This window comes from Euprymna scolopes, chromosome 14, assembly GCF_053919585.1.
Source record: "Euprymna scolopes isolate OS-2025 chromosome 14, ASM5391958v1, whole genome shotgun sequence".
Taxonomy (NCBI): domain Eukaryota; kingdom Metazoa; phylum Mollusca; class Cephalopoda; order Sepiida; family Sepiolidae; genus Euprymna; species Euprymna scolopes.
The window spans coordinates 21143232-21154561 of NC_136495.1; positions in this window are offsets into that span (position 1 = coordinate 21143232).

Below are 11330 nucleotides of genomic sequence, written 5' to 3' on the forward strand. Positions count from 1 at the left end.
TCTCAGGCGTAAGTTCCACTGCTACTGGTGATGAGAGTTTCACAAGCTGGTCCACATGCCTCCTTACTAGCCCTCTACCGGTTTCCACTTCAAAATTCACTGCTCCCAACTGTCTGGTAATGGTACCTTCAATCCATCGCTGAGTAGATCCATAGTTACGCACAAGCACAGGATCGGCTACTTTAAATTCACGGAGCGGCACCATTACCTTGCTCCCTCTTTCCATTTTATTTTTTACATCCATAGCCTTGTACGTGTCTGGCTTTGCCAAATGAAACGCTGTTCGTAACTGCCGCTTGAACATCAGCTCGGCAGGAGAAACCCCAGTTGATGAGTTTGGAGTTATCCTATAAGTGAATAAAAATCGGTTCACCTTGGTTTCAAGTGTTGCCTTGCCGTCTGTATTCATCCTTCATCGTACACTGCGTTCTGCTAGTCCATTCGAGGAAGGATGGTAAGGAGCTGTGAAAATGTGCCGAATTCCATTAGCATTCATGAATGCTTTGAATTCTTCACTTGTAAAACAGGGACCGTTGTCACTCACAATTAATACCGGTAGTCCATGTGTTGCGAAGATCCCTCTCAATTTTTCAATTGTGGTCATAGCCGAAGATGATTTTGTAATGCAAACTTCACTCCACTCTGAATGAGCATCCACTACTATCAAAAACATGTGCCCCAAAAATGGACCCGCATAATCTAAGTGGACTCTCTCCCATGGTGAACTTGGATATTCCCAGCAGTGAATGGGAGCCTTGCCGGGGTTGCTTTGATAATGTATGCAGGTTCCACAAGCTTTACTGGCTCTCTCAATATCTGCATCAAGATTTGGCCACCACACATAGCTGCGAGCAAGGGCCTTCATTCGCACGATCCCTATGTGTGTCTGATGTAATTGCTGCAACACTTTTGTTCTGAGTATAGCCGGAATTACTACTCTACTCCCCCATAATACGGTACCATCTTCACATGTCAACTGTCCGTTTGTTGAAGTAGGGCTTCATTGCCGTGTCTGGAATACACCTACTCCAGCCATTCAGGATGTATTCGTACACCCGACTCAAAGTAGGGTCTCTTCTTGTCTCCAATCTCACTGCCGCCACAGTCACTGGAGCATCAACCAAGTTCATCATGTGTATCCTGTTAGAATTAGGTGTGACATCTTGCTCCTGCACACTGATTGGAAGACGACTGAGGCAATCTGCATTTCCATTAAGGGACCCGGCACGATACTCCAACCTGTAATTATAGGCAGCCAGAAATATGGCCCAGCGTTGAACTCTGGCAGCAGCTAGAGAAGGGATCGGCTTGTTTTCAGCAAACAACCCCAATAACGGTTTGTGGTCAGTGAACAACGTAAAATTATTCCCATACAGATATTGGTGCAACTTTTTCACCGCAAAGACTAGGGCCAGCCCCTCCTTCTCAATGTGCGCATAATTCCGTTCTGCCTCAGACAGCGTTCGTGATACGTAGCATACTGGTTTCTCCCTTCCATCTTCCATTTTGTGAGCCATTACAGCTCTCGGTCCATAGGGAGAAGCATCTACTTGCACCAGAATCGGTCTAGATGGATCAAAATGAGTTAAAAGAGGTGCAGAACACAGCATTTTCTTTGTTTCTTCAAAAGCCCTGGTTTGTCCAGCACCCCATACCCAGGGAGCACCCTCCCTCATTAAGTTGTGAAGCGGTTCAAGTATAGTTGATAAGTTTGGCAAATGACTATGATAATAGTTAAGTGCCCCTAGGTAGGCTCTTAATTCTGTGATGTTTTGCGGTCGAGGTGCCTCTGTCATGGCGGCTACTTTGTCTGGAAGAGGTGCTATGCCTTCCTTACTAATTCTGAAACCCAGATATGTCACTTCAGGAAGGAGAAACTTGCACTTACTTCTCTTTAATTTTAATCCGGCCTTATCTAGAGCAGCAAATACACTGTATAAATTCTTCAGATGACTACTGTCATCACTACCTGAAACCAGGATGTCATCCACACGCACCTTGCAAAAAGGAATGTTCTTCAATCTTTTGACCATCTCCCTTTGAAAAATCCCTGTAGCACTGTGTACCCCAAATTGTAGTCTGGTGGGCTGGTATAATCCTTGGTGAGTGTTTACTGTTAGCAGTTCCTGGGTTTCTGCATCCAATTCCAGCTGCTGATAGGCATGGCTCAAGTCGAGCTTGCTAAATTTTTGACCCCCTTTCAAAGTAGCAAATATATCTTCTGTCCGAGGAAGAGGGTAATAGTCACATGGTGATGCCCGGTTTACTGTTTGTTTGTAATCTCCACAGATCCGGATGCCTTCATTATTATTTTTGGCAACCGGTACAATGGGGGCAGCCCACCTAGAGTATTCCACTCTTTTGTAAATTCCCTGGTTTTCCAGGCGATCTAGCTCCTTTTCCACATCCACTTTCATGGCATAAGGTACTGGTCTTGCCCGACAAAATTTGGGACTCACCGTTTTATCAATGGGTATTTTTTTTTTTATTTTTTTTTTTTAACATTATAGATAGATCGGCAGACGGTACGTCTCGTAGGGAAAGATCGTCTCCGGGTCCTTTTATTTACAAAAGAACAGATTTTAAGACTGTCGCGCCCTCTAGTGGTAGTTCATTGAAGTGCAAGGGAGATAATCCTGTCCAATATATTACACTGAGCATATATACCATTCACTTGACAAAGCAGGGGAGGGTAAAGTGGTAGCTCTAGATATATCTAAAGCTTTTGACAGGGTATGATATGAAGGTCTTCTCAGGAAAATCAGATCATACAGTATCACTGGAAGAATACAACATAATTAAATCCTTCTTAGATAAGAAAAAAATCCAGGTTGTCCTCGATGGTCGTACATCTAACCAATATGATATAAATGCGGGAGTTCCTCTGGGGTCTATCTTTGAACCTCTATTATTCCTAATATTCATAAATGATCTCCCTGACAAAATTGTCTGTGAGATGGGTATATATGCTGATAACACCACGCTCTATAACAGACACAACAGGAAAACAAATGAACACATATCTAAAGAAATGGCAGAAACACTGGAGGACGACCTCCAATCTCTAGTGGAATGGGGACAAAAATGGATGGTCACATTCAATGCTGCCAAGACTAAACTTGTTTCCGTCAATAATTACAAGAAACCTTTCCTATAGCAATGGTCAAAGACTCTTTATCTAGAAGTACATCTTTTAAACTCCTCGGTCTAACGTTCACAGGAAACATGAGTTGGAAAAATTACATTGAGAGCATTGCCAGGACCGCTGCGAAAAAGGTAGGTTCTCTCTACCGTGCTAGAAAGCTACTAACGCCCGAAAGTATCCTGTACCTCTATAAGGACACCATTATCCCATATATGGAGTATTGTTGTCATATTTGGGCTGGTGTATCTGCCACTAGTCTCTCGCTCCTAGACAAGGTTTAAAAGAGAGTTGTTAATCTGATGGGTCCTGAACTGTCATCTAAGCTTCAGCCTCTGTCCCATCGATGTGGTGCTAGGGGCCTCAAATGATGGAATTTTTTTTTTTTGATGGGTCTTTAGCCGGTTAAAATAGTTTTTAATGGGTTAAAATAGTTTTTAATGGGTCAAAATTGAAAAATCGTTATATATTTTGTACATTCATCTTAGTTTCTTTTTAATCAGTTCATATGTATGCTACTTTGGTACCGTGGTAACGTCACCAACTTTGAATACTACAGTTTTGCTTCCGGTTTCGATTCTAGCTAATGGTATCTAAATACTTTTTTTTACTTTTGAAATCATACCTCTATAATAGCACTAGCAGCACCCCCACCCCACCCGACATTGCCCAGTCATAAAATACGCTTAAATATGATATTTTGATTAATGCATTTATTAAAATATTACATTGGACCCAATATATAGTAATAATTTAAAAAGTTTAAAAAAACTCGTGCTCCAGTGCTCCACCACCGAGAATCACAACCATAACGTTTAGCTTACGATTTACTGTTTCCTTTGACGTTAATGTCTGAGATATGAAGACATGTTTGCCACAAGGCTAAAAATTAAAACATGAACCAATTGCTATTACGTTACGCATGCATATTTATAATGTCATCATTTGGCTTTCACTCACCTGACAAATTCTATTTCTTTAATATTCACACTTTTGCACCGATTTTTTCCTGTTAAAACCCAAATATAAAGTTTTGCATGCGTTCGAATACCCTATAACTTAAGTTTCATGTCTGTAGACCAAAAACAGACAGAGGAGTTTGGTAGGCAATTTTTTTAAAATATATATACGCATACATAATATATATAGAAAGAGGTTTGTGTTTACTGTAACCTTTTTACGCAAATATTACTCAAGTATAAATCATATAGAATATCTGCATGAATATAATTACACATAATAGTAAACTAAAGATGATCATCCCATAAGAAAACCGAAAAATCTAATAGGGAATTAATTAAAATGAATGTTTAAAAGAATACGCAAATTAGCTAGATCTTTTGCAGATGGATGCAATTCCACGGCCCATATATAACAAAGTTGTATTTTCTTTTTAATGAATAGAAAAAAGGGGTTTTAATATGAATCTTAATACACAGAAAAACCAAAATTTATAGGAGTATAGATATAGATAGATAGATAGATAGATAGATATACGAAATCTGGACAAATTAAAATATCATATTTAAGCGTATTTTACAACTGGGCAAAGCCCCCTACCCCGAGTAACAAAAAAAAAAAAAAAAAAAAAAGAAAAGAAAAAAAAGGAAATAAACCTAAAAATTTCGTTTATGGTGTAAAGTTGAAGGCGTGAAGGTTGTTGGAGGTGGCATTTTTTTTTTTTATCAAAATTATTTTAGACCCGAACAGTTTCTAATAAATCTATAATTTTTCATGAGAACTACGTTAGTTTTAAAAATAAAAATGTATTTTCTTTATGTACAGTAAAAAAGTAAAAAATAAAACAATGAAAAACTCGTCAAACTCGTTAGCGAGTTGATTGTTTTGAGAACTCGTGTGTATGTATGTGTTTCTGTGTCTGTGTGTGCGCGCATGCGCGTGCGGGGGGGGGGTAGAAGATCTATTTCTGTGAGTCGATAAAATCTCACTATAAAAAAAAAGTTTTCTTGTGTTAAGTTCGGCCGGTATTGTTTTTCGATTTTTAAAAAAAAATTTTTTAACAAAAGCGTATTGAGAGAAATGTTAATTTCTGACGTCAGATGTAAAAAAAGAAAAAAATGTGGGTTTAGATAAGAAAAAGACATTTACTTATCAAAAACCATTTGTTTGCTGATGAGAAAAATGTGTTTTGTTTTGTTTTTAAATTACATTTCATTTTATGTTTTTTGAGTTCCTACTAAAACAAAAAATAGTTTTACAGACACCCGCAAACTTTACGGTTTACTTCTTCGAATATCTTTGGTTTATAAGTTTAGTGCTGATTGGTGCAAGGATTCTACTTCTTTTCTGGCTTGCCCAGTCAAAGGCCATCTTCCATGTGAGCTAAGAATGTAACAGAGTTTATAAAAAGTGTTAAACGCACAACTTCTTTCCTTTTCGGCTGGGTTACCAACAACAACTCCATCTGGCTCAGACCAAACCTAAAACTTTTTTTCTAGGGGCACAGCAGAACTCTTCTGGGCCTTTGGCTCTAGGTTTGACTTTAACAAGGCGACAAATAATCCAACATGGCTACTGTTGGACTCTGACTGCAATAGGATACGCATATATGAACTTTTGGCAATTGTGCATAAAACCAGACCCTAATTTTCAAACTCGCCAGCAGGTCTGTCAATTGAGATATGGAAACACAAAATGGACACAATACTTTTGCTATTCTTCAAAAATGCTTACTTATATATTTGGGCAAAATATTAAGATATTTTTTGTTAAGATATATTTTTCAAACATATTTACGTTTTGTTTGTTTTTTTTTCAAATATAGTTACATTTTTTTTTTTTAAATATACTTTATTTAAATATACTTTATTTAAACCTGCGTAATGTATTACAATCGTCGCCGATTTAAAAATAAATGGTTCGGCAATATCACTGGATTCGTACTTATATTGTTTGACTTTAATGTTTTTTTAAACATATGCGAAATATTCGCATTTTAAAACTTAAACTATTTTCTGTTGCCCATTCACCTTTTTGAAACTGTTAAAACTGTAAAAAAAATGTAACACATTCATAGCCGTTTTTCATGTTTCTGTAAATAAATGTATTTTTCAAATATTTTAATAGTTTGACAAAATATATAACATATTAACTTAAATAAACATAATTATTTGAAAAGATATGCTATTAAAAATGTTTTAAAATTAATTGATAAGAAAAGTTTACGTATTTTTATATATTTTTATTATGAGGGGGTGAAAAAGAATAAACATAAAATATATTTGAAAATTATATCCATTTTGTATCAATTGACAGACACGAGCGCCAACTGCTTGAAAGTTAGGGTGTAACCCGACGTGTGTGGCTCCTCGACATCATCGCCGACTCCCAACATCATATACCATGGATTTTTCGTTCGACTGTTCTTCTTATGGCCGGATCGTCCTTTTCCCATTGGCGACTGTCGATGAGAACACACATGGTTCACAAAATAGAAATATGAACAAAGAAAAGAACACAAACGCCAATGTTCACATATAAATTGACTGTTGGACGTGTGAGTGTGTGTATCTTCCCCTGTTCTATCGATGTTACATTTGTCTATCTCTGTTTCACAATCAACTCCAAAATTGTCCACGTCTCTATTTCACAGTCAACTCTATAACTGTTCAACTGTCACTGTCCAACTTCCAACCACTGTCTAGCGCATCTAGATCTCAACTGTCAGTGTCCAACTTCCATCCGCTGCGATGGGCATCTAGATGTTAACTGTCACTGTCCAACTTTACGTTGGTATCACAGGTCGCTAACCCCACCCTGGCTACTGGAAGCTACCCTTCCCTGTTTTATCAGTAGGTTTCTATTGTTATGGTTGATTGTAGGATATTTCCGATTTCTTTGTTTATTCTAAGTTATTTCCTCTCTATTGTTGATTGTAGGATATTTCCAATTTTCTTTGTTTATTCTTAGCTATTTCCTCTTCCTTTATCTATCCCCCCCTCTTAGTACTTAGTGGCTCAAATCCACCCCAGAGCTACTTTATAGTATTACAAGAGTTTGGTTTTATGCACAATTACCAAACTTTTTTTATTCGAGTAGGACCTTCGAACCTTTCTACTTTCATCCATATTCATGGATTTCTATTACATTTCTTTTTCATTCCTCTTTTACTCAGCTGTAACACCCCCTCCTTATGAAGTTCGCTAGGACTCCTTTTGTTTTGGAAACTTCGGCTCGGATCGTCTGGTTCTTCTCAGAGGGTCGTTACATATAATCCTGTATGCTGAAAGCAAATATCAAAGCCATAGGCAAAAACCCCCCCCAAAAAACAGACACGTGAAGTCTATTCTACTTCACAAAGGTCTTTTTACAGATATATGATTCAGTTCTTAGTAAGTTTTTAAATTATAAATCAAAATAAAATGTCAGACTTACAATGTCTGAATACGAATAAGGAATATATTTTAGACCATACACTCACTCCAAACAAAATTAAAAACTTTAACTGGTCTTCTATTTTGTTTGTATCAAGGCTAATGGAAAATGAACTTCGTTTCACAGCTTCCCTACATTTACTTGATTCTAACACATCGTTTGCCAGCATGAAATAATCGAGTTGTCTCCCTTACTTTATTAGCATTAGTCAGCATGAACTAAAATAGGGATGATATTGAATTCTCTTGCTCATACACTCCTATTCCAAATTCATGACGATGGGCCACCATCTTGTGAACTATTTTTCTTGTACAAAACCGTCATAACCAACGTTTTAAGCTTACTTTATGAAACCAATATAGATGATTTCACTCTATCACCTCCTCTTCCCTTTCTTCACTAAAATCTTTGAATCCTTAATCAGTCAAGCACTAGTCCCCCACTTTGTAGATAATAAAGTTCTTTCTCACCGACAATATGGATTTAGGCAAGCCCGTTCTACTGCAGATATCTTAATTGTAATCTCTGAACATATATACCGCACACTGGATAAGGCAGAGGAGGCTAGAGCAGTAGCTCTAGACATATCCAAAGCTTTTGACATATGTGATAGTCTTCTCATGATTAAATCTCAAATTAAATCATATAGTATTACTGAACGGATACTTAACATAATCGAATCCTTCATAGATAAGAGAAAAATCCAGGTTGTACTTGATGGTTGTATATCAAAACAACATGATCGTAAATGTGGATGTGTCACAGAGGTCGATCCTTGAACCTTTATTATTCCTGATATGCATGACTTCCTTGATAAAATGGTCTCTAAGATGGGTATATTTACTGATGATACCATGCTCTATAACAGACTCCAGGGGAAAACCTGCTGAAACCTTAAAGGAAAGCCTCCAATCTATAATGGAATGGGGCTGTAAATGGATGGTAACATTCAACGCTACCAAGACTAAACTTCTTTGCTTCTGTTTCTTTTCTTTTACAATTACAAAAAACCTTCTCAACCACTGATTGCTATGGCTAATGATACACTACCTGAAAATACTTCATTCAAACTCCTCGGCTTGACGTTCACAGGCAACATGAATTAGAACAAATACATTGAAGTCATTGCCAAGGCTGCTGTGAAGAAGGTGGGGTCTCTGTGTTTGTTTTACGAGCATTTTAATTGAAGGTATTCTGATAAACTCAAAACACTTGTACCCTCTCAAGGTAAATAATCCGACTAACCAGACAAGCAGCAAAATCCCACCTCTACACTATAGAGATCCTTAGATACTGGAAAGCCTTCTACTCAAATAGTTTCTCCCCTCAAGCTGCTAGGCTTTGGAATTCCCTCCTGGTCCCTATTTCCCTGACTGTACTGACATGCAGAAGTTCAAGTGTAATGTGAACATACACCTTACTGCTCAACTCCCTACATAGTATCCCTGTAAATTTAATCCTAAACAGTAGCCCATGTGGCACTGTGCCTTGTTTGGGGTAAAATAACAGTAATAAATAAATAAATAAATGAATACATAATTAAGAAAAAAATAAAAGTTATTAAATTTAATTAAAAAAAATTAAAAAATTTTTTTTTTTATTCAATTATTTGATAGTTTTCAGTAATTAAGTAAAAATTCTATTTTTACTTGATATTTAATTTTCATTTAAAAATTTATTTCAGCAAATTTTAGTAAATTTTAGCCCAACGCTCATAGTATCATTGCTGGCACGACTCGGGGTTCTATTCTGGGCCCAACAATGATCTCTCAAATCACACTACTCTTAGATCATTCATAGATATTTATGCAGACGACACTACCATCTATGGCAACACTTCAAAGACTGGCAATGACCATGATCTCTCAGATATTAGATTCTTTCGCATGTGATGCAATGGAGAAAAAATTGTCTGGTTAATATTTCTTTTATAAAGAAGTAACCACTTATCAAGGCCCAGATACCGCTCGAGGATAAAGGCTAATGAGTGTACGGTAGTCGATGGGATAATATCTAGTAATCGTAGTGGAAATTTGGTAAATTGGATTACTTACTTATACTTAAGAACTTGTTTACGTTAGAAAGCAGGGAAATCGAAGAGAGTTCTACAGGCGTGCAGTTCTTAGAAAGAAGCTTTGTTTATAGAATCTACATTTAGGTTTAGGCACAGATAAAGAGTGGGGAAATTATTAAGAGTGGTTTCAGCTAAATGAGTGTTTTTTGTGAAAGTTTAGCGAGGCGGGGGGGGGCATAGATTGGAGCTCAGATGAGCACTTGCCATGAAAATAATGATAAAGCAAAGGCAAGCTTGCAACGTCTTTTCTGTGCGAAAGAGGTTGCAGTAGAGAAAAAAGGGCATCCCTCACTAAGCTACAAAGTCTATTTTGAACTCTGTCAATGCAGGATAAGCTTCTAGCAGCTCCTGCCCAGATATGGCAGCAGTACTCCATACAAATTTTCACACATCTAAAACTCAGCTTCTATCTTTTCACTATCAATGCTCTGATCCCCACTTGGTCCCAATTAAAATGAATTGCTCTTATATTGAGAATACACTCTGCTTTTACAAGCTTCTAGGATTGACCTTCAGTTCTGATTTGAAATGGAAGATTTACATAAAATCTATTGCCCATGTCACTAGAAAAATGGCTAGATAATTCTACTGCTTCAACCAAATGCATCCTAAAATGAAGTACTGTTGCCACATCTGTGAAGGAGGTGCTCAGCACACCATTTCCTGTTTGAAAATGGTACAAAATCACCCATGAAATCTGGTGAGAGAGGTCATCTTCTTCCTGCTACCTCTTTCTCACCGAAGAGACGTTGAGGATCTAAATCTGCTCTATTGTTATTTTCATGGTAGGTGTTTAACTTAGCTTTAATCTATGGTCCCCCTGTAAAACTTTGCAACAAATATTCACCCTAACTACATCCACTATCAGCAATTTCCCTTACTCTCTATCTGTGCCTAAAACTAAACAAAGATTCCATGAGCAAAATAAACTGTGGTGGTGGTGGTGGTGGTGATGATGATGATGATTATTTCATAGTAGTCTCAATTTTTAGATGTTTTTAGTTGGATTTTTATATTTGAACATCAGGTCAATTCCTTTGACTTTGGATATTCAAGCTGTACCTTAACACTTCTGTCTTTTGCAGAATTGAAAAAGAAATTGTTTTACCAATTGGATTAAGCCATTTATGGTGGCGTTTCGTTATTGTTCCAAAAGTTCCAATTACAATGGGAATCATCTTGATTTCTTTAGATTTCCATACCTTAATTCCTATTTCCGATCTTGATATTTTTTTTTTCATATTCTTTCTTTTGCACTCTGATATCAAAAAGACAGAAAAATATGTAAATGATTGAGCAAGTTCTCTTGTTTTTGTTTTGAAAAAAATTGTCAGGTTTGGAGTGTTCAAGGACCTTATCAGTTTGTTTGCGTAAGTCCCAAAGAAGTTTGACATTGTCGTTTTCCTGTACCACTTCTGGTTTATGCTCATACCACTTCTTATTGTGGTCTCATTCATAGAGTTTGCATATATTCCAGTGTATAACCTGAGTGACTTTATCGTATCTCCATTTTACATATTGATGTTGAGCTAGCATAGGGCATTCTAATATAATATGCTCTAATGTTTCTTCCATTTCATTACACAATCTGCCCATCGGTGATTCTGTAGTTTTGTCGATGGAGTGTTTGATGGACTTAATGTGGGTGGCTTTGAATAGAAAATACATAAATCAATCAATAATTATTATCATCATCAACGTCGTCATTATTATTATTAT